Genomic DNA, 24,339 nt, shown 5'->3' on the forward strand with positions numbered 1-24,339 from the left:
TAGTAGGCTCACAATTTTAGAAATAATCTGCTTTATCAAAAGGAATAATTATCATAATTATTGAATTATAGGCAATGTTTTTCTTTTTTTTTTTTTTTTTGAGACGGAGCTTCGCTCTTGTTTCCCAGGCTGGAGTGCAATGGCGCGATCTCGACTCACCGCAACCTCCGCCTCCTGGGTTCAGGCAATTCTCCCGCCTCAGCCTCCCGAGTAGCTGGGATTACAGGCACCTGCCACCATGCCCAGCTACTTTTTTGTAGTTTTTAGTAGAGACGGGGTTTCACCATGTTGACCAGGATGGTCTCGATCTCTTGACCTCGTGATCCACCCGCCTCGGCCTCCCAAAGTGCTGGGATTACAGGCTTGAGCCACCGCGCCCGGCCTATAGGCAATGTTTTAATGGCTTTAACATAGTTGACAACAATTAATAACAAAGAGGACTTGAGTTTTTGAAGTATCTTTTCAATAATTATACACACACACACACACACAAACCCTTTGTTCGGATACCCTTATCGGTTATAGATGATTTCATTTCATTCTGAAGACACACTCGTTGTCGTGCTTTGGATCATCAGCGGGGATGGTTTCAGAATGCGTACAGCAGGGACTATTGACTGGAGTGTCCGTATATGGCCTCTCCAATACGGCACTCTCGGGGCTCCCAGAGGAAGTGTTCCCAGAGAAAGTACTCCAGCGAGAACTGTCGAAGCTGAATAATGAAGCTTTGTCATATACACTCCTCAGCATCCACGTTACTAGCTGACATACTTCTGTCACCACCACCTGTCCTCAGCCATCTCAGTAGGAGCCCAACAGGTAAGTAAACAAGCCACATGGAACTGCATTGCCCAGCTACAGTATTTTAACCAGCTATGATGGCTGATGCTCCAGACATTGTGAAGGTGAGATCTGTCTTCACTGTTTCATTTCTGAATCTCTAACTCAGAGATACAGTAAATAATAATAAATAATAAAATGGTCTACACCACTCAATTTTAGAGTGGCTTGTTCCAACAACAGGTACTGCAAACACCAGGAAATAGCCAGATTGAGTGACACCGACCAAAATTTGTTGGCTATATTATTTCAACATAATATAACATTATCTATCATAGAAGAATATATGTATATATACAACTTAGAATTGCATGCAGTCAACACATTTGCAAATACAGTACTTAGAAAAATTATAAAAGACTATTCCAAAAACATTACTTACCCTTTTAAAGTAAAATAAAAACACCATAAACCTTCTCTTAACTCTTTAATAGTGTTGATTTAAACATATAGAAAAAATTTCAGCCTATCACTTGAAAAATGATTGTTCTATTCAGTCACATGAAATTATTCTGTTTCACACTTTGCATTTTATTCTCCCTGTTGCACTGATTTTGAAAAGCTGAGGACAGACTTTAGATTAAAGTAAACTGAACTATTTACTCTTTTGAAAATCTATTTTTTTCATATATGACAATAATTTGAAAGAGGAATTCTCTTATATTTTTATATTACTTTGCATTTTTCTTAAGATAATTTAAGTAAATTGCTTTGCAAAATTGTAACAGTAATTTCATAAGAAACTCTGATTTGATAAATCAATTAATATCTGCATTTTGTGAGTTCAATTAAAATACAAGACATTTCTCAAATAAGTCAAAATTTTTCCAATTAGAAATTACAAACAAGAAAATGAAAGCTGTATGGTGATTATTTCATAATAATTTACAGATAATATTGTTTTATTTAAATTTATTTCATTTTAAAGTATACAGAAAAGGAAATATTGAAGGTGTCAGTGCTTTGGGGACAAGTTGCAATTTCAGGACTATTTCTTATAAAAAAGAAAAGCATCTTTCAAGATCTATTCTTACATAACTAAATCTATAAAATGTTTCCAAAAGCAGTTGCTTTTTAGGGTGAACTGAAAATCCAGATTCATTTGCTTTGTCATTGTCTAAATTTTGACAGCCTGAGACATGTGGTTGTTCAAAGCAAAGGATGGCATTGGCAAATGAGAACAGGAAAGCCTGGCTTTGCCAATTCAATGCAGCCATTTAAAAAAACATCTATTTCCACAGACGTAACATTTTCAAAGTTGCAACAAGCCCTGCATATGGTTTTTTGAATAATAATCTGTAAATGAATATAAGTTCAAAAAGCATGCTGAAGAAATATTATGATAAAATATAAGGTACTTTTAAAATATAATGTTTAAGATACCGTCAATACTTTAAACTCAAATTAAAATCTAAGTTACGGCACTTAAATTGTGCTACAAATTGCAAAGCTGAAATCTGCATCTAAAAATTATTTGGAAAATAAATATGTAAGTATTGTACACTTATTTTATTGAACTGCTTATTAAACATGCACGGTGAATGAATAAATGAAGATGGTTCCCTAGAGATGTATGCATATCACTTTTCTGCATAGAAATCACTTCCTGGTGTGAGGTTCTAGCTCCACATCAAAGAGCGTGGAGTAAAATGTAACTGGGGAGGTCATAGACAGGTCACTTTTCCAGATGGTGGTTACAACGCTCTTGTTTTAACTTGGAGTTACTTCATTAGATTCTGAGTTCTACTTATTTTATACAGGAAAGATCAAGACAAATGTAAAAGGATTATCTATAAAGTAGATCGAAAACAAAATAGCAGAATGCCTAAGCTGAAGTTTAAACACTTATAAAATGAAGTGTGTGAGTGTTTAACCTGTAAAGTTTTCCTGACTCTTACTTCCTCAGTCTCAATTTACCATTTATCAATTATTCCCTGTATTATCTCCCAAAATTACTCACTAATTTTACATGTTTTTCCTAGTTTTACTTTTTAGTATAGTTTTGCATACTGTCAGGCATATTATGAAATTACCTGAGAACATTTTTTTGTTCTGACACTCATGACCCACTAGAAGAATGTTTGATCAAATTTAAGTCTAGAGTTAGGATTTATTAAAGGTTATATGTAATAAGAAACCTAAAGAGAGGAAAAGTAAAAATAAAAAGGAATTGGGGCAAAACTGTCATCAGCAAACACACGCTTCTTTAACCTTCTTATTGCAGCACATTACGATGAACTTTTATCCAGACGTAATTTATACACAACAAAATGCTACAAATTCATTTATCATTATATGAGTTTTGATCAATGTATGTATCTGCATTTCTCAATAAAGATATTGAAGACTTCCATCACCCCAAGAATTTCCCTTGCCAGCTTTCACAGTATTGCATTCTAATGACTGTATGTCTCCTTTCCTAAAGTATACAAAAAACAAAACAAAACAAAGAAAAACTCTGAGTAAAGGAAACACATCTTGCCAATGACTGTTCTCTAGCATTGAGTATAGAACCTATATCAAAGCCAGCCACAAATCCCTATAAGCAGAATTTGTGGCTAACGTGAGGGAGACCAAACGGAAGACTGATGGCATGGAGGAGGACAGAGAGGTACATTTTGCACAAACGGCATGAATCGAGAATGAACATGCCATAGGAAAACATAAACCCTATGTACCATAAAAATGCCATTAGTTTTCACTAATATGTAATTATAATTAAGCTTCCCTTGCTATATTCCCTCCAGCAGAATCCTTTATCCCTGGAATTAATAATTGTATTGCACCTTTTTATTAATCAAGAACAATATTCATTGCAAGCCACAGAGAAAAATACATTTCCAAATATATAAAAATGTAATTATTGGTAAATGCAGCTAGAAAAAAACAGTAACACCTAGAATTGAACAGAATAACTCAAAAGTCATTAGAATTTTCTTTTCTCTAGATTATCTTCATTTTTTTTCTCTGTGCTCAAACTCTCATCATCACTCAGTGTGGAGAAGATATAATTAGTGGAATTTCAAGGATTATTTTCTAATATCTACTAAAGACAAAAGTAGCTCCTTTATTCTGACTTAGTTTGAAATACACTGAGGACAATAATCGGTCGGACTGATTTATGTTACAAATTAATTCTTATAAATAGGTCAGTAGCTCACAATTTTTATTAGAAAGTCATTAGCAGAAATAGGAAAGGATAATTTCAAACCAACTTCTTCAAAAATATGGTTATTTAAGTTGAATTAGGTTTACTATTATATGAAGTTGCTCAGAAATCTTTCTTCCAAAAGAAAAGTACAAATTATTTGGGGGAAAATATTCACAGTCATTATTATAAGCCCAAAGAGACTGTCTCTTCTTTGGTAGAGAAAGCACTCTGCACCTGAGTGGGACAGAAGAAAGTAACATCAGGACATCCTTAGAATAAAGTGTTCTATAAAAGGAGGGTAACTGTAGAAATTCACATGGAATAAAATGATATAATTGCTGGACCTCAAAAGTGCAGGCTAACAGAAAACCAGTAAAAAATTTAGATCAGACCTGGTGGTGGTCTAGAAAAAAATATTTTGTAACAAAGGTGACCTCCATGAGGGTAAACAGATGGTCCAATTTGCATCGAAGGACACACATAACAAATCCAGGCATGGCACCAGAAATTTTCTATAGTGTGGCTAGGAGCCACAGCATGTTCAACTCGTCGTCTTAGTGTTAAAGGGTGTTCCTAACTATTCAGACTCTGAAAGCCGTTGGAGTAACGACCCCAGTGATCCTTCCTGTATCTATGCACGTGTCCTGCGTAGTCACCTCCACGGTGAGCCTGAGTTTGACCATGTGACTTGCTTTGTCCCATAGGACGAAATCAAATGTCATACAAAAATAGATATTAAAAAGCTCTGTTTGCATTGGGACTTACTCCCTAAAAATATTTCCAACATGTGAAGAAGTCCAGGCTGCTCAGATAACATCTAACGTTAACCACCTACTATGCAGGTGTGACCACCTCAGGCCATGTGTCCTCAAACGAGCCTCCACATGGCTGCAGCCGTGTGAGAGCCTCCCGTTGGGAGCCATGGTAGAAACATCCAATTGAGTCCAGCTCAAATTTCTGATCCATAGAATCACGAGACAATAATGTTATCAGTGTTTTCTGCCAATTTTGGTGTATGTTATGTGTATGTGTGTATTTACAAACACACATCTGAAATAGAAATAGTGCCTTGGTGTGCTATCATGACAAAAAGCTAAAATATGCTTCTTTGCTCTGAGGTCGGCTGGCAGGAGGAGGCTGGAAGAAAAGTGAGGAGACTGATACTAGGGAAGAAAAGCCGGGAGCAGACCAACTAACTGTTACTGTCTCTGTCGCAGCTGTGGGGAAGCCACGGCTGGAGGCTGGGATGGTGAGAACACGTGTGTGTAGAGGCAGAATTGGCCAACGTAATTCCTGCAGCAGGAGCTGGATGACAGTAACGGCACCTCGTGACTGTGCGCCTGACTAAGGACACATTCTGGAGAAACGCACAGTAACACATGGCTTCTTTTAGCTACACAATGACTTGTTGATTTGGAAAAGAAAGCTTTTCTTCCTTGGTCTCTCAACCTGGCAATGAGTGCCAAACATCTTTACCTGACCACGACGGATATGCAAATAGCTATGTATATCTCATGCACACAAGTCGACGAGTTTGGGCATAGGCAGACACTCATGCCATCGCCATGACCAAGGTCAGATGTAACGGCACTGTCACCTCTACATGTTCCTTGTTTGCGGTCAGAACATTTAGCACGAGACATACCCTGTTCCCAAGTTAAGTGCACAACACTGTATGCTGACAGGCACTATGTTTACCGGAGTATCTCTAGGACTCACAAGTGGTCTCGAGCTGAAGTTTAAGCAAGGCTGTCAGAGTGAGGCCTTTTCTTCAAACCCCAAAAACATGTAAGGCTACATCTGATAGACCTTCCCAGCTTCACTAACTGGCTTCTAAAAAAAAATCACATGAATACTGGCACATGTTAAGCAACACTCTTAAAGGAGAGAGGTTTGTCATAAAATGAATTATGGATGTGACTTTTGGAGCACAGAATGAATCTCCCCCAAAATCATTAAAAAACAAAGTTATTTTTAGTAAGTGTCATATTAAAACTCCCTCCAGCTTGGACTCCAAGGGACTGAGGAAATTCAAATTAAATGAGGCCTCTTGGCCCCACTTTTGAAATGCACACTGTAGACTCAGAGGGTTGTTTCCCGAAAAATATCAATCACGTCATAAAAAATGAAAGAAGGCCCAAAGGTAGAATCGAAAGTGACACAGAAGCTGGCCTAAGCAACCACTCCTAGGGACCAAAACTGGGGTCTAGTACAAGACCACTTGCTACCCCTGTAACAGAGAGGCCAGAAACACGGGCCCCGACTTAAAATGCCTCCAGACCAGTTACCCCTGTCAATCCAGTTATTCCCGTTTCTGAATGGGAGAGGGCATTAGTATTCCATTGCTGCACGACAAGTTACCACAGACCCGTCACCCTAACACAAAACAATTTACTATCTCACACTGCCGTGGGTTAGCTGTCTGGGTGCCCACCTAGCTGAGGCCACTGCTCAGTCTCACAAGGCGAAACTCAAGTGTTGGCCGGGGCTGGGGTTTCTTCTGAGGTTCGGATATTTCTTCCACAGTAACTGTTTCTTGGCACAAGTCAGTTTCTCAGGGTCATAAGATGAAAGGCCTCACTCCTAGAGGCTAATTATAATTTCCTGCCACATGGTCTTCTTACGAATGTAGTTTTTTTCCTTCTAGGTCAGCAGGAGCGCAACTCTTCAAGCATCACTGTCATTTAAAAGCTTCACCTGTTCAGACCAGATCCACTCAGGGCAACATTCCTTTCCGTTAACTAAAAGTTAACTGATGAGTAACTTACTCCTAAGAGATACAGCTCATCATAATCATAGGTTCCATTTACAGGAAATGAGACGGGATTATTTAGGGCATGTATACCAGGAGGTGGGAATCCTAGCGGCCATCTTAGAATCCTTCTTACCATAGAGCAAGGCCACAACACAATTATCTTCAGGATATAGTCCAGAAACATAATTTATATAAATGTAAAATAATTAAAACTCAATGAAAAGGAGAATACTTATAAAGTCCCAATATGACAGTTGTATAAATTTTTAAAATAAAATAACACAATTTGTCAAGAAAAATTAAGAATATATGGAAAATAATAAATGTACATGAAATTTTAAATACCAGAAAATGCATGGAACTGAAGAAAGCAATGGAGGTGTGAACAAATATTTTAACATAAAATATTTATTCATTGTAAAAAAATATAAAGTTAAATATTAAAAATGTTCAAAGTATAAAATTAAATATTTTTATGAAAAACTACTATTTTATTCAATCATGGATAATTTCTTTTTTCTCATTAAACTTTTTTAATGGGTCTCAAAATTCCATGACAGATTTTTGGCCAAGTTGATTCCATTAAAACGTACATGTATACCTATGCAAAAAAACCCTGCATGTTCTGCACATACTTCCCAGAACTTAAAGTGTAATTAAAAAAAAAAAATAAGTACTGATTTTTAAAACTAGTAACGTAAAAGCTGCCACATGCAAAAAAGAAAACCAAAGTGGTCCAGAAAACATTCTCCTCCTTTTCTGAAGGTATCAATGGCGATCCCACATGCACGCTCGGCTTTCAGTTTATCCAAGACCCAGGCATACTTGAAGGAGCCCTTTCCCACCTCAGCAGCCCCCTTCTCCAGTGCTTCAATAGTCCTTCAATAGTCCTTCTGTCGACACCACGCATTTGTAGATCAGATGGCCCGGCGTGGTAAACGTGTCCCAATCTACGTGTCCAATGCAACAATGTTGATATGAGTCTTTTCCTTTCCCATTTTGGCTTTTAGGGGTAGTTTTCACAACACCAGTTTACTGGCGGCAAACCCATTGTGAAAAACGGGAATAATTATTTTTTAATGCCTAGGTATGCCGGACACTGTGGTAGGAATGGGACCCTATTAAGCGGTGAGCAAGAGAGACATGCTGCCTACCATCAAAGCATTCATGTTTTAATGTAGATATTAAGAACACAGATGAATAAATATATAATCAACATTGTAACAAACACATGAAGGTAAAGAAAACACCATTCAACAGTGTCTATACAGCGGACACTCCGCAATGGTTTCTATGCCCTACCATACAATAGAGAGTTGTGGGGTTTGTGTTGGGTTCTTGTGGCTCCCCCGTGTCTTTCTGCTGGATCCTCTCTTCTTCCAGATCAATGTTTCAAGGTGAAGTGCTTTAAAGCTCAGTTCTACAAATTATTCTCCTCACTACTACACTCTAATACTGTGCTTTGTCTGGAATCAGCAATACTTCCATCATTGGTATAATGCTATGACATCTAATGTCATATATATCTTGCTGAATCCAAATCTTTACCTCATTCTAATATTTCCCCAAGCTATAGGCTCATATCTTTTCGCTAAGCATTCAAGCCCAAAACAGAAATCTTGATATCCCAACTCCATCATACCCCATCCCCAAATTCCTTATTTCATTATTTGTCCATCTCAATCACACAGTTGCTCAGGACAAAGACTTTGGAAGCATCCTAACTGGTCTTTTTAATAACGCAACAGAATATCTGGTCTTCTGCCTTTAGAAGACAGCCCCGGTCTGATCACCTGTCAACGGTTCCACTGCTCCTATCTCAATCCAGGCACCACTGTCGCTCTTCAGACTATGCGGCAGTCACCATATTGGTTTCTCTTATTACATCTCACAGCACCATTCCCCCTACAATCTGTTCTCTACACACAATCTAATAACCCTTTCAAAATGCAGATTGGTGGCGTCTCTTCACTGTCTACAATCTTTACACTTCATGTGAAATCGGAAATCTTTACTGTGTTCCAAAGGACCCTACGTGTTCTGCCACAGGGTTCTTTTCACCCTCAGACTCTGCTGTTCTTCTGCATGGCTGTGTGACAGCCACACTGGCACCCTGCTCTTCACACCGAGCAGATGTTGCTTTTATAGAACTCGACATTAATTCTCTCAAGAGAGAGGTTCATGTATAATTCCATCATCAGCAGTAGGTTCTACATACAGACATTCACCGAAGACTTATTACTGATAATGTTGCCTGACGTGCATCCTTTTGAATCAGTTTCCGTTTGTCATGTGAAATTTAAAAGGTTTTTATTTCCTTCTGTAATAAGACGCTATGTTCCCAAAGAAAATAATGGACTCTGACTTCTTTCTGAAAGTTGATCATTTTTTCTGAAATGTCATATAATCTTTCTAAATTTGTATCAGATTGTAACATCCTGTTATTGGGAGAAGCTTTGATACCAAAGAAGTTTAAGGGAAATGGCTTTCTGAGATTGGTCATCGGAATTAGGAATACACTGTTAGTTTGAGTATACTCAATAAGGAAATGACAATCATCTGTATGTCCATATTCTTCTCCAAGTTTCAGAAACTAATCCAGCTGCTGAGACTTCAGCAGCCTTTAGGATATTAAACGGAAGTGTTCATGCAATTACTGACTTTACGGCTCTGACTTTATTCCTGAGGGAGAGTCAATAAAGCAGCAAAGTAAACAGACTTCTAACTATTGGTTTTAATACGAACACTCTGCTGAATTACCAATATTGTTTAAACATACGTGTCTGCCATGTTAAAGCACCACTACTCACATCTTACTCTTGATCAAATGAGAAATTAATTCTGTCGCATTATCTTAAGTATGCTAATAATCAATTACTGTTCCTTTAGCATCTCAGGAATTCTCATATATATGGTCTTCTATTGTCCATATCCACTTTCTTCTACTAATATGTTTCAGCTGAAATATTCATAGCCATCATTCTCCTTGATGTGGAGGCAGATTTTCCATGTTAATAAATGAATGATTATTAGCCTTGGTTCTACTTTAGCCCTACGTCAGGCTTTTACAGGCGTTCAGCTAACCACTGGCTGCCTAATCTATTCTTCTTCTCAAACCAATTAGATGCCATCCGGAAACAAAAAAAATTTCAATTTGCTAAATTGAAGTTCTGTAGGAGTTAGAGATAATGTCTTTAATTCCTCACCTGCCCAATATTAATCAGTCACAATTTCTGTGTAATACAGCTACCTTTTTTTATTCCTGTATATCTTATGAACTAAATGTTTTATCCATCAAAGCACACTGCAGAAACAAGGTAAAGGAGAAAGAAAAAAGAAAGAGATCTGCAGGCAGTAAGGGGAAAAAAGAGGAATGGAGCCACAAAGAAACAGAAGAGCTCCTGCTCTGTTCCTGCCGGCCCAATGTTTGGAAACTGGCTGATGCCCTAACTGTATCTTACGTTTCTCTTTATTTCAGAACAAATTACTCGAATAAGTAGCCCAGTGTCTGAATATTTGACTGGACTCTATCAGTGACACTGAAGTCTTTCCCTCTTCCTCAAATTACTAATAAAATCTAAATAACCTCTGATACCACCTGCTTAAATTTTCCATCTACAATATCTAGAGATGAGCCAGATATATTTGCTATAACCCTATTCATCTTGGAATCTGTTTGCCAGGCACCTTCCTCAGGAGCCTAAGCTCCAATTCCAACTCCTGCAGTTCCTACTGGTGTGCGGAGGGACCCTGATTTGTATCTCCTGCCCCTATTGTAAATTGTACCTCTTTAATTCCAGGTAAACCTAAGACCTGCACATTCTATCACAGACTACCTTCTGAGCGGTGGAGTGAAAAACAAGATGAACGTTCAAACACAGCAAGTCTGCTATGCCACTGTAAGCGTTTTGATTTGGAAGGACTGGGATCCTGAGACATGAACCTGAGAAACTGGGGTAGATGCACTTGAAGATCATGAAAACCTAGACTTGTTTCCCTCACAGGACCTTCAGAAGCAGCTGCTCCTCTGCCTCTGAAGACAGCATTCCTCCGACCCCCACACCACCCCCCCTCCACCGCATATGTCTCTGCTTCCTGTCAGGGCCAGAAGATCAACAAATAGGATTGTCACAACCTGACTCGATAAAGAAACTGCTATGTTACCTGAAGGAGGACTGGTTCTCTATCGTTAAGGATCTGTAGGACTAAGCCCACGTGTACTTGTAGGAGCTGGGAAGGAATGGATCTGCTAAGAGCTAGAACAAGCAGGGCAGAACACAAATTTGGTGAATTTTATAAACATGGAAGCCATCTCCTGTGATAAGAAAATAACATCATGATAAGGGTGCCAGAAGACAGCACCCTTATGCTGCTAGCAATGCCCTGCCAAGCTCAGAGAAAGTAATGATCCACACGGAGTAAACAGAAATGACAGAACTCTTGCGGCAAGTTGAAGAAATATTCCAAAAAACTTAGAAAACTTAGCATGTTTTAGTGGATACCATGTAACATCAAGAGCCTACCAAGGGATGATAATTTGCAGAAGACAAATCATTGTTGGTAGGAGTCAGCAGGGTGAGAAAGGTACTGGCATTATTGAGAAGTGAAGGATGTCCTCTGCAGGCATCTCGGAAGGAGATGCTACTACAGGAGGGACCATCCAGACAGCAAAGGGCATGACATAGCGGAGGCAATAACGCGAGTGCTTAACCATCAGAAGCAAGCTGTCTGCAACCGTTGCGAGGAATAGCAAGATCTTAGTCACTTCAATCTCTAAGGGTATCGGAGCCCTAAGAGATAGCCACGACCGTAAGTGTAATATGGCTTCCCTAGAGGCAAGACGGAGAAGAAGTTAACAAAGGGTTTGCTTAACCTACACAAACGAAGAGACTGTACAATTGATAGACACCTCAATTTAAAGTCAGAAGCTTTGTAGCAATTCAGATCTGAAACAGTTTTCATACCTTGAATTGATTCACTGAAAAGATGACCACATCCCTAGAGAAAAGGACTTATAAAGTCATGGTAAACAAACACTGTGATGACTCCTTCCGTCCTTCCCCCAGGGGACTCAGGGCTATTTGTTAGAGTGACTGTATACATAGGAAATTACGATATCAGACTTTTCAAGAACTTTGGATTTGAGGAAAAGACGCTGAGCCCCAGGGGTTAGTGTTTCCACAGAGTGACGGAACAAATGTACAGTTAAACACAAATAGCTATGACTGCTTTGCAGTCACTTTTGTTTCCTAGTGCAAAGACTTGCCAATCTGGCCTCAGGAATTAATGCTTTGATTACAGAGTGTGGGAAGGTTGCTAGGAAATGTGAAATGTCTGAGATTTTTACCCTGCTTGCGAAATAAATAGTTAACCCTGACAAAGTTTCATATTTCTGGAAAAGGACATGAAACTCCTAGGTCACTTATAAATAACGTTATTACTCAGGGCACAGTATGAAAAACAACCAATCTTTCAAATCAGGGTGCCTGAAACCCTGCCTCATCTTTGCCTTGGAATGACACGTCTTTATTAAGTTTCTCGGGAAATCCATGCGTCCTCTGCCCTGGAATGAGAAACTGTATCTTCCATTGCTGTTTACTATACAAATATAACTGAAAAGACAGTCCCAAAACCACAGTATGATAAAGTCATGCACAGGGCCAGGTGCGCTGGCTCACGCCTGTAATCCTAGCACTTTGGGAGGCCAAGGTGGGTGGATCACCTGAGGTCAGGAGTTCAAGACCAGCCTGGCCATAATGGTGAAACCCCATCTTAAAAAAAAAAAGATAAAGCCATGCACAAACAAAAGAGACTCACAGAAAACTGTCTCTCATTAACACCAACACTCATTTCTATACCATTTAACCCGTGAGGAATTTTCTCACAAAGCACACCATCTGCCGGCCACCTTGACTCTAAGGCTAAATGAGTTTGCTATATCTGATGCAGCCTTTAACTAAAGCTACTATTGACAGAACCCCTAACAGCCAAATGAACTGCTCCGCATTCCCACTTGAATAAACCCCACAGAGCTAAGAGTGTCTACCTTCGAAGGTCAGGTGGCATTCTATTGTAGTTTTCGTACTGACTTTTCCACCAAGTCCAAAGCATTAATCCAGGTACGGCGGGATACATTAAAGATTGCCTAGACTGCACCATGGGTGACAACAGGGACAGTTCCAATACTGCCTCGTCTGGGTACTTCCAGAACCAACACAGTATTTCCTTAGACACTAGAAGAGTCTTACAACCCACCGTAAGGTGAAAGTCACTATTTTTTTGGTGAGGAGGCAACTTAATACCGAGCTTTGAATATAGGAAATACAGTCCCAATGGCACACAAAGGAACCCCTGGGAAAAAAAGGGTGATTTACAATTGCTGGAGGCCCCTAACAGGAGCTACTCTGACTCTCAGTTTCATCATGGGCAAGAAACCTGCTAACTAACGGTTGTCGTGGACAAAGAGAACAGACTGAAATTAGTAGTTTCTTCAAAAATGAAGCCCAGACTGCACCGTTTGAAATGAACTAGGAACCCTAGGGTCTACAAGTTGGCAAGGGAGGGGTGAAACGTGGGAACATTGTCAACTTGTGACCCACGGGTCAGACATACGGGATCACAACAAAAGCTTTTGGTTTAGTTGGTCCTTACTGTAATGTCTACTCCCATAGGAAAGAAAACCTTTTCTATTTCAAACACAATTCAAAAAGTTTAATTTTTAGAAATTTAAGTTCTAAAAATGATTTTTATATCTCTATCACATATAGCAGAAATTGCAATAGACTACCAAAAATTCATCTATAAATTCTTTAAAAGTCATTATTTTAAAAATTAACATAAATGCTTATTTTCTACATATATTATGCTGTAATTAAAATGACAACTTGGGCAATATTAGAACTCTAATTTAATTGAGGATGTTTGGCTGATTACAAACAGTGTAATCATTCTTTAAAAATGAAATTCTAATTAGTGTTGGCTTCCTGTCAAAATCAGTAATTAAGAAAGTTGTCAAAGTCAATCCTATTATTCATCTTGATAATGAAATTATTTTAACATCAAACATAAACATTCTATTAAAATGAAGAGTATAATTGTTGTTAACATTGCTCACAGGGCTTAATAAATATATCATATCCGAAACATTATCCACCTAAATGCCTGCACACAGATGCTTGTGATTAAGAATGTGTAAAGTTATTAAATAGGAGACTGAGATTATTTTTAAAATAATATTTAACTCTGTAGACTTGGTACAAGTGACATTTGTGGGTAAGTAAGGCTCCATTTTTTTCCTTGAAAGCAACTCCTATGTTTTTGTGAACTCCATTAATTTCAAATGTTCTATGTTATGTCTTGGGCACATAGATCCATGAAACGATTATCCATTGCCAAACATACCCACGGCCCTGGAAGGTTTCTCTTGCCTTTGTTCTATATATCATCTATATTTATATGTATGTGTAAAACATAGATCTTATTTTTTCTCAAATATGTTTCTATGCTTCAATCATGTTGTATCAGTACATTGCCTGTGTTACTCCGTTAATGCAGCCCTGGAAAGCTAATAGAGCCAGTTTTTAACATTTGAAAATTCCCTCCTTGATTTTGAGGAAGTTATTTCTATGAGACTAGGTGTAGTTTTCTTTGTGTTTTCACTTAGCCTAAACTGGATTTTTTTGTGGCTGTGAGTGTGGGTTATCCATCCTTATGTGCCAAGACTCTCCTCCCTCATTCAGAGACACTGAGAGGCCTTTTAAAACTAGAACCAAGATCCAGTTACAGCCAGTGGCCTTGTCAAGGAAGCCTCTTCACCTTATGTGCTCAAGAAACTCCTCACCTTCCCAGAAATACCTAACAGGTTGGTGGAACAGGCAAAAGAGACCCAACAACAGCTAACAGTATGATCCAGACAACCCCTTTTTCCTCAGGTGAGAGCCTCCTCACACGCCAAGGCACAAGCCGGAGGGCACCGATAAGGGGACCTCTCCACACCCCTGCCGACCTGGAGTCACCAAGCAGCCCGATCAGGGAAATGCATTCTACCTCCCAAGGCAGTATCAGCAGTACCAGCAAGAGCATCTGCAGCACCAGATAAACCCAGATGACCAAAATAACATTGCAAATACTAAAAATAAGCCTCCCATTGGAAATACATCACAGCAAAGCATACATACCAGCTACCTACGTACCAACCTAAAAGGTGTGACTTGCTGCCCAAACAAAATAGCTAAATAGAATCCAGTCTCTTAACACGATGGGAAACATGCCCAGGACACTATGAAACAATCACTTATGACATCCAGTAATCAAGAACATGGCTTAAATGAGAAAAGGAAATCAACGAACACAAGAAGAAAATCAGATATTGGAAGTATTTGACAATTTTAAAGCAGTCATTATAAAAATACTTCAAAATTCAATTGCATGTTTTCTTGAAATAAATGAAAATAGAAAACCTTATCAGAAAAATAGAAGTGATAAAAAATAAACAGATGAACAAGTCTTTCTTCTCCTTGGTTAAGTTTATTCCTAAGTATTTTATTCTTTTTGATGCTATTGTAAATAGAATTTTTAACATCTCATTTTCTGATATTTTGTTAGCATATAAAAATACATCTGATTTTGTATGTTGATTTTGCATCCTGAAAATTTACTAATTTTGTTTATTCTAAGTTTTTTGTGGAGTTTTAAGGGTGTTTAATATATGATTATGACATCTGCAAACAAAGACTTTTGTTCTTTCTCTGCAATTTGGACGCCTCCGATTTCTTTTTCTTGCCAAATTGCTCTGGCTGGGACGTTCAGTACCTGACTGAACAGAAGTGGAGAATGTGGGCATTCCGGTTTTGGGTTTGATCTTAGAAGCACCTTTTAGTGTTTCACTGTTGAGTCTCATATTGCCCATGGGCTTATCATAGGTGGCAACTGCATTCTGTGGTTATGGAAAGCTCAAATAATTTGTCCCTGGGGAGCCTAATTTTAAAGATCGGCTAAAGGATGGTCTATATTCAGGAATGATATGACACAAAAATCAACTTAGAACATCAAGCAAGGAAAAAAGACAATAGAAAGGTTGGAAATATGAATACATACACTACACTATCTTTTCCTCATTAGCTTTATAATTATATTTGACGATTGAAACAAATATTTTTAACACAATCGGAGACAGTTATATTTAACAGCAGGAAAAAGAAAGGTACCTAAATAGAAATTAAGTCTCCACATTTCACTTGACATGGTAAATATTACCAATAGAATGTTACAGGTCACATATAGATATTACAATACGCAGAGCAACTGTGATGGAAAGTATGCAGAGAGATCCACACAAAAATATTGTTAATAAATCAAGACTGACCCCGACCCCTGCCAAATGTTCAGTATCCCACAGAAAGGGAAGAAAAAAGGGAAAATAAAAGGGCCCAGATGCAACAACTCCTTCTTCACCAAGGAAGATACCTCCACAAGCCCTCAGCACTGGATCCGCAGAAAGCTTACTATGGTGGCAAGCCTGGGAATCTTCCTTCGATTTATTTCCTACCTTCATTCAAACAAATGATTTACCAATACATATAGAATTGTTGCTATTTTTTATTCACCTTGTCCCAACCAGCATAACACCAGCATCAATTTAGGCTGAAACACGGAGAGGCTATGAAAAAGAAATAAAATCTACTACATCATTCATTCAGGTACTTCTTTCTGGAAAATTTGTTCTCACGTCTATGTTTTTTTTTTTTTTTCCCAAAACACATAACAAAAATGCTCTAGGGAAGAGTAGGAGTTCCCTAAGCCAAGTAAACATCTTCTATTGCCCGTCTCCTCCAAAACCCTATATATTCATATGACAATTGCGCGTGTTGTTGTGCATGTATACATCTTCAGTATTGAAGGTTGAGCTAATTATGTTTCAGAATGCAAGAGAAACCACAAATGATGTGTACTTTCTGTTAAGATATTTCTATATGTATTTGTTTGTTCTGTGTCATATTTTTTCCCATGCTCCTCGCTATATATAAATTTATATTATGTGTAAAACTTAAATATCTTATTTTTTCTCAAATATATTTCGATGCTTCAATCATGTTATATGAGTACACTGGATATGTTTCTTCCAATCACCTAATAATTCATTCTTCATTTATTCTATGTATACCTGATATACTCTTCTGAAAGTAGACTGACTGTAACTTCCAGTGTCACAAAGGATGCCACATTGAATACCGTTTAACAGGTCTTCTTGTGGACCAGTGTGTTAGAATTACTTTGAAATACATACTGAGTAAAGAAATAAATCATGCATACTCTTAATTTAAATAAATACTGCCAGGTTACTTTCCAGGAGAGCTGCTCCATCAGGGCATGAAGACTCCTACATACTTAATTCATCACATTTTTAATCTTTGCTAGTCTAACAAGCATAAGTAATATCTATTATTATTTTACTCTGCCTTGCTCTGATTATAAATGAATTTCAGCATCTGATGATATGATGTTTAGCATTCTGGGGTTTCTCTTCTAAAACTCATCTATTATATTCTCTGCCTGCCCCTTGTGGTTCCAGCATTTTTCTAGTCACTTTTCAGGAGTCCCTGGTCTATTCTCATTCATTCTCAGTTTTATACAATCAGTGTATTTTATCAAAAAGTCTTACTTTCTGATATTTCTGTCCATGATATGCTTTGTTTTATTTTTAAAAATTGTTAGTTTTGATATATTCATATTTACTTTTTTGGGGGGGGTTGCTAGTTTAGGGCTTGCACTTTTGGGGTATATAGAAATACCTTCCTACCCTATGACACAATGATATCACCCTTATTATTCATTCTATTTTCAGATTTGTAAATCACAATTAGTCTTATTTCATCTGGAGTTCATATTTATATAAGGCATGCATGTAAAATTTAGTTTTGTTTTTCTCCATTTAGTTGTTCCCAAGTCATTAAACCAAAATGCGTTGATATTCTTATTTGTATTGCTAGTCTGTGCAAATGCTATTGTATTTGATACATTTATCAAGGGATTGGCAGCTTTGCCAGGAGAAAGAGCCCTAGCGCCTGTTTCTCACAGTTATTCCAACTAAAATATCAGAACGTAACATGAAGAGCAACTACCAGAGGACTATGAAAAGCTAACAACAGGTACCTTGTGGAGGAAAGTGAAATATAAAGTAATGACCCAAACAGTTTGAGTTTCACAAATTTTTGTCACTTTTATCTTACTATTTTGACATAAGGCGGACACCAAGTCTCAGAACTGCATCGGTGAACACAGCAAATACTGTAAAACAAAGACTCCTCTTTTAGCTATGGGACTGAAAAGAGGCCACATGAGCCAAAGAATGTGGGAGGAATCACATCCTTCTTTTCTCTTTCTTTTTAAATTCCCTTTTGTTTCCGTATTCCCAGGCTACTCCGTGAGGCGCTGCTCAGGTTTCTGACCCACGCTTGTCAGCACTTCCCTGCATTTCCCCTTCATGGACCGCCTGCTTTAAGGCCTTGGTCATACTCCATAATCCTCCAGTGTCCAAATTATGGATCACTGATAGTGCCCTGACCCACAAAGAGGGCTGTTTCTGGCTAAGCATATTCTATTTTGTAGTATGTATCGGTCCTGTGGTCTGTCCCCACATATGGTAACCCACGTCCTACATCTTTTACCAACAACAGACGGTAATGTTGGCTGAAATGCAGATATGATCCAAACAAGTGCACTCTTGCCACTAACTCTTTCTACGGCTCTATGCGTTTCAGTAAGGGAAACGGCAGAATGCATAGACTTAAAAATGAAATTAGAAATGTTGAGGAAAATTCCAAAATAGAAATTTGCTTTATAGAAGGGTTATATTGTAAACGTTAGTGGTCGGAGCGCTGATGCAAAACCGAGGAAAAATAAAGAAGCTTTCATGGAAAACTGATCCAATTTTGTCCCACACTGTTGAGAACTAGTTACCCCGAGTAGACGGTACCGTGCACTTTAGTCTGGAGGAGTTTCTACGTCGCAGTTGCTATCATTTGCTCTAATGAGTTTTCATATCTGTTTCATAACCAGACTTAACAACTACATCATTATCAGACATTCTGAAAGGAGATGTCCAATGGGGCGATGAGGAGCTATGGCAGTACATGGCAGGGAGCAGTTGTAAGAGGGGAAGTAAGTGGGAGCAGAGAGCAATTGAGGGTGTCGAGTCGTGAATGTGTAGCAGGTTTATACCTCTGACGAGCTCTGTAATGACAACAGACGGTTCTTGATGCCATTCATACCTCACGGCCACAGCCAGGGTTCTCTCCGTCCTAGACTGAGTGGTTTCCAAAGTCAGTCATTGCCATGATCTCTACCCATCACTTAGCAAAAAACTCCTCTGTGTCCATTACACAGAGGTAAATCTGTTTCAAAAATGAGGATTTCAAGCTTAAGCAGAAGGAATGAATAAGGAGAGAAATAAAGGTGACATAGGCAAGTGACAGAAAATGAAGACAGAAGGGCCTGTGTTACGCCTGGTGTCCATGATCAACTTGAATGGAAACTAATATGGTATTAGTATAAATAAATGAATAAACTAGCTAAGAGAGAGAGAGTTGTGAAATCTGCTGATCCTTTCTCACATATGCTATTATGTCATGTTACACCAATCGACATATACCCTGGAATTAAGACAGGTTTAAGAAGATAGCCATGATAAACAGTGGCTGATTGTGCAATTCAGAAGGTTCCGAAGTTCATAAATCTCTAGTTTCAGACCACTCAAGAATAAGAATTATCAATAAATAAGAGAAAACTGATAATGATACAGCTAACCCGTTCTTAGAGATCCCAACACGGAGATAATTCTGAACTTGATTAATCTGAGTTTGAGAGAGGACTACCAGTTATGATAAGAGAAGGTGCAGTGGCGACTTCCCCACAGAGAGGAGGAAATTGCTCCCTGGAGGTGAGTAGGGAAGACGCACTGCTTAACACTGGGGCATCCTGGGAAATTACAATCCATCCAGAAAGATGATACAGATACCAACATTTTCCACTGTACATTCCAAAAAATGTTAGTTGTGTAGGATGTTAATAGACGATGTATCAAATTTCCTAATTCTTGCTGATGTGAAGAAAAAATAATACCCCAAATCTACAGCTATCCTGTGATTCTGATTTCTGCTTCCCCAGCTCAGATTCCACCTCTCCGTGTGGCAGTTTGTCCATAGGCAGAAAACAGAGTAATCATGGCCGTCACTTTGTGAGTTTCTCTACTCCGAGACATAGCAGTTCTGTTCTGCTTGAGTAAAAATTTAATATATTTTGTCCAGTTTTCGGTGCCAAAAATCAATTATGGCTAAAGATAAATTTTAATTATATTACTCTTTCAGGTCATTTTCTCACCTAATCTGAGACTATACTAGTCTTGTATACTCTGTCCAGAGAAACATTGTTAACATGTCTACAAAATGGTCATAGCAAAACATTCTTAAAGGTACGAATGGCATTCATTATATACTGTTTATGTAGGAAACGAAACTGTTGAGGTTTAGTGAAAATCTGTCAAAATAACAAATAAGATTTAGTATATCAAGTGTTATGTGTTAGGTGCTTAGTAATATTTATTATCCATACAAATACTTTTTATTTTTATTCACTATCTTGTTCTAATTTATTAGAGGTTACATTCTGAGATCAATTAATTTTACATCTAAGCATTTTTGCCATGCTTCTCTTGCATTAAAATATCAATAAATAAGCCTCTACTTTGTCTAAAACATTTACATGTATATAAAATATCTTGTATTTAAAGTGCTCTAGGTTATATTATTTACTTATGGGCTTTTTACCCCTTTTTCTCTGGTTCTGCAATTCCACTAGTTTACTTGACATGGATATTCACCCTTTTTTGAAATTGTTTGCTGACTCTAATGACATTCCTGAGAATTATGGAAAATTTCCTTCTGAAACAAACACCTGTTTCATAGAAAACCTGTATTATATCATATTGGCGACTACTTATTCTTGGAGGAGCTGTTGAAATATTACATTTACACAGAAAATACACTCAGTTTACCTTGTACAGCATTGTATTAGAGTCATATCTGATTCGATTTACCATTTGTCCACTTTGATATTGCCGTAGGGACTGCAGATGATGAAGTTTAGGAATGGTGAAAATATAGGAATTACAGACACATAAAGTTCAGCAGTTTCTCTAAGAGGAAATATAAGTAATATATATTTCAAGCGTTTTGACAGGAAATATTTAGTGACACTGTACATTATTGTTTTCAATTTGTGATCCATAAGTCTTCTAAAATCAATTTTAAATCCTCTCCCTTATTGCATTTCTGTGAAAGTTTTGGGGCAGTTTTTCTTCCTCAATTGGCATTTAGTTCTCACATATCAAGAGGAAATAAAACATGCTTACATGTTACATAATAGATAGGTGCAGTTTTACTTTTGAACTTTGAATTATTTTCAAAATGATCTCTGTTCATCATATGCTGTACAAATCCATATCAGAAACAAAATAATACCTAAGAATCTTCATATTTAGGAATCACACTATGCAGGTGCATGGCATTAGAGGATTAAAGGTGTTCTTGATATTTAGGAATCACACTATGCAGGTGCATGGCATTAGAGGAGTAAAGGTGTTCTTGATACTTAGGAATCACACTATGCAGGTGCATGGCATTAGAGGATTAAAGGTGCTCTATCAGTATAGAAAGATGTGAGTCCTGAAAATAATGTAAACAATTGCAGCTAATGCTTAAAGAGTATCTTATAATTAAAATTGCACAAAGAAATACACTAAGAAATACATTAAAGAGTATCCTATAATTAAAATTGCACTAAGAAAATAAAATCCCAATTTATTAACTAAAGACATTTCTAATTAAAAACATCAAAGTTAATTATCCTTTCCCAAAACATGAACCTTCTGTCTTCAAAGATGAGTAACAGATACAGCCGTTGTTCTGATTGCTGAGTGTTCAGGGGCTGAATTCCTACGTAATTTTTATCCAAGCATTTCAAATAATAACCCACAGCCCTACTATGACAGAAATGCAAGCCTATAAGATAAGTGTTGGTGGTCCAATTTGTAAAGGGGGCAGGACCGTAAAAGTGTTACCATCTGTGTTTCAATGGTTTCGGATAAGCAGTCATAACAAATAGGGTGAATCATTTCATTATTCTCCTCTTCTCCATCCAGGTATTTTGATTTGCTTTTAAAATATGATTCATAAGAATCACTTGGAGTGTTTAGGAAAAATATAAATTGCTGGGACAATGGAAACTTAATAAAAGACTGTACAGGGGGAAAAGCTATGGGATTAGGATATTAAACAAGTTATATGAGCATTTTTTGCCCTCCTGTAAATTTGAGGAGCATAATTTTGACCAGAGGTCTAAAAAGTGCAGTCCTTAGGCCTAGCCAGAGGAATAAGGGAAGAGAAAGAAAGCAAGCTGCCAAATTATAAAAGAGATAGTCAAATTATCTTTCTTCCCTGATGATATAATCTTATGTCTGGAATACCCTAAAGACTTCTCCGGAAGACTGCTAGACCTCATCGATGACTTCAGAAAAGTTTCAGGATACAAAAGCAATATAAAAAATCAGTAGTATTTCTATATACCAATAATGTTCCAGCTGAGAACTAAATCTATAACTCAGTCACATTCACAACAAAACAACAGTAGCATTACTATATGCCAATAAAGTTCAAACTGAGAACTAAATCAACCAATCACATTTACAATAGACACACACAAAGATAAAATATCCAGGAAAACAGTTAACCAAAGAAGGCAAAAGATCTGTACAACAAGAACTACAAATCACCGATATAATAAATCATAGATGACACGAGCAAACGGACAAACGCCAGGCACGGGGCTCACGCCTGTAATCCCACCATGGTCGAGGGTTGAGGCAGGTGGATCACTTGATCCCAAGAGTCTGACACAAGCCTTATCAACATACTGAGGTCTGCTACCTAATAAGACATCTCTCATCTCGATTAAAAATGTTAACAATTATCCAGGTGTAGTGGTACATACCTGTGGTTCTAGCTGCTCAGGAGGCTGAGGTGACTGGAGCACTTGAGCCTGGGAGGGTGAGGCTGCAGTCAGACGTGAACATGCCGCTGAACTCCAAACTGATAAGCAGAGCAAGACCTTGAAAAAGCAAGCAAGCAAGGAACGGAAGGAAGGAAAGAAGGAAGGAAGGGAGGGAGGGAGGAAGGGAGGGAGGGAGGGAGGAAGGAAGGAAGGAAAAGAAAAGAGAAAAACATCTCATCATCTCAGGTTCATGGATTGGAATAATAAACATTGAAATGACCACACTGCCAAAAGCAATATAGAGATTCAACACAATTCCTATCAAATTACCAATGCAGTTTTCCATAGAATTAGAAAAACAATTCTAAAATTCACATGGAACCCAAACTGAGCCAAAATAGACAAAGCACACCTAAAAGGAACAAAGCTAGAGGTATCATATTACCTAACTTCAAATCATACCAAAAGGCTATGGTAATAGGGGTCCAAAGTGGCTCCCGCCAGAGGTCGTGGCACTTGCGAAGGCGAGGTCATGAGATCAAGGCTAACCTGAGCAACCTTATAAGCTCAAACTGATTGGCAAAAAAAAAAAAAAAAGGCTATGGTAATCAAAATAACACGGTACTTGTACAAAAACAGATGCACTAATCAGAAATGAAGCCACATGCCTACAGCAACTTATCTTTGATAAAGTTGACAAAAATGCACAATGGGAAAAGGACACATCCTTCAGTAAATGGTGCTGGTCGAACTGGCTAGAAATATGTGGAAGAATGAAGCTGGATCTTTATAACCCAGTATATACAAAAATTAACTCAAAATTGAGTAAAGATTTAAATGCAAGTCCTGAAACAATAAAAATTCTAGAAGAGAACCTTGTAAAAACTCTTCTGGACACTGGCCTAGGCAAATAACTTGTGACTAAGACTTCAAAAGCAAATGCAACTGAAACAAAAAAGAAACAAACAAGACTTACTTAAACTAAAAACCTTCTGCACAGCAAAGAAATTATCAACAGAGTAAACAGACAACCTACAGAATGGGAGAAGATACTTGCAAACTATGCACATGACAATCCACAAGAACTTAACAACTCAACAACACATACGCAAGAAAATTAACTACATTCCAAATGGGGCAAAGAACGTGAACAGACATTTGTCTTAAAAAGACATGCAAGTGGCTCACACAAACATGAAAAAAAAAGATCAACATTACTAACCATCAGAGAAATGCAATGCAGATTAAAACCACGGTGAGATACCATCTCACTCTACTCAGAACGGCTATTATTAAAAAGTCAAAAAACAGCAGATGTGAAGGAAAGGTAATGTTCCTATACTCTTTTTGAGACCATATTTAATACAACATCTATGGAAAACAGTAGGGAGATTTCATAAAGAACTAGAAATAGAACTAACATTTGACCCAGCAATCCCACTACTTGACATCTACCTAAAGGAAAAGAAATTGTTACACCAAAAACACGTCTGTACTTGTTTGTTTATTGCAGTTCTCTTCACAATAGCAAAGTCATGGAATCAACCTA

At 37.8% G+C, this 24,339-nt stretch overlaps 1 long non-coding RNA gene across 1 annotated transcript in view; it reads left to right on the forward strand.

Annotated features, from left to right (window-relative positions):
- LOC144580107 (uncharacterized) overlaps positions 1-17,047 on the forward strand; it is a 44,062-nt gene extending 27,015 nt beyond the window's left edge. The window contains exon 2 of the long non-coding RNA XR_013529047.1: positions 10,547-17,047. This is a non-coding gene — a long non-coding RNA (uncharacterized LOC144580107). The remainder of the gene's footprint in view (positions 1-10,546) is intronic.
- Positions 17,048-24,339: the final 7,292 nt, after the last annotated feature.

Source organism: Callithrix jacchus, chromosome 18, assembly GCF_049354715.1.
Source record: "Callithrix jacchus isolate 240 chromosome 18, calJac240_pri, whole genome shotgun sequence".
In the NCBI taxonomy this organism is placed as follows: Eukaryota; Metazoa; Chordata; class Mammalia; order Primates; family Cebidae; genus Callithrix; species Callithrix jacchus.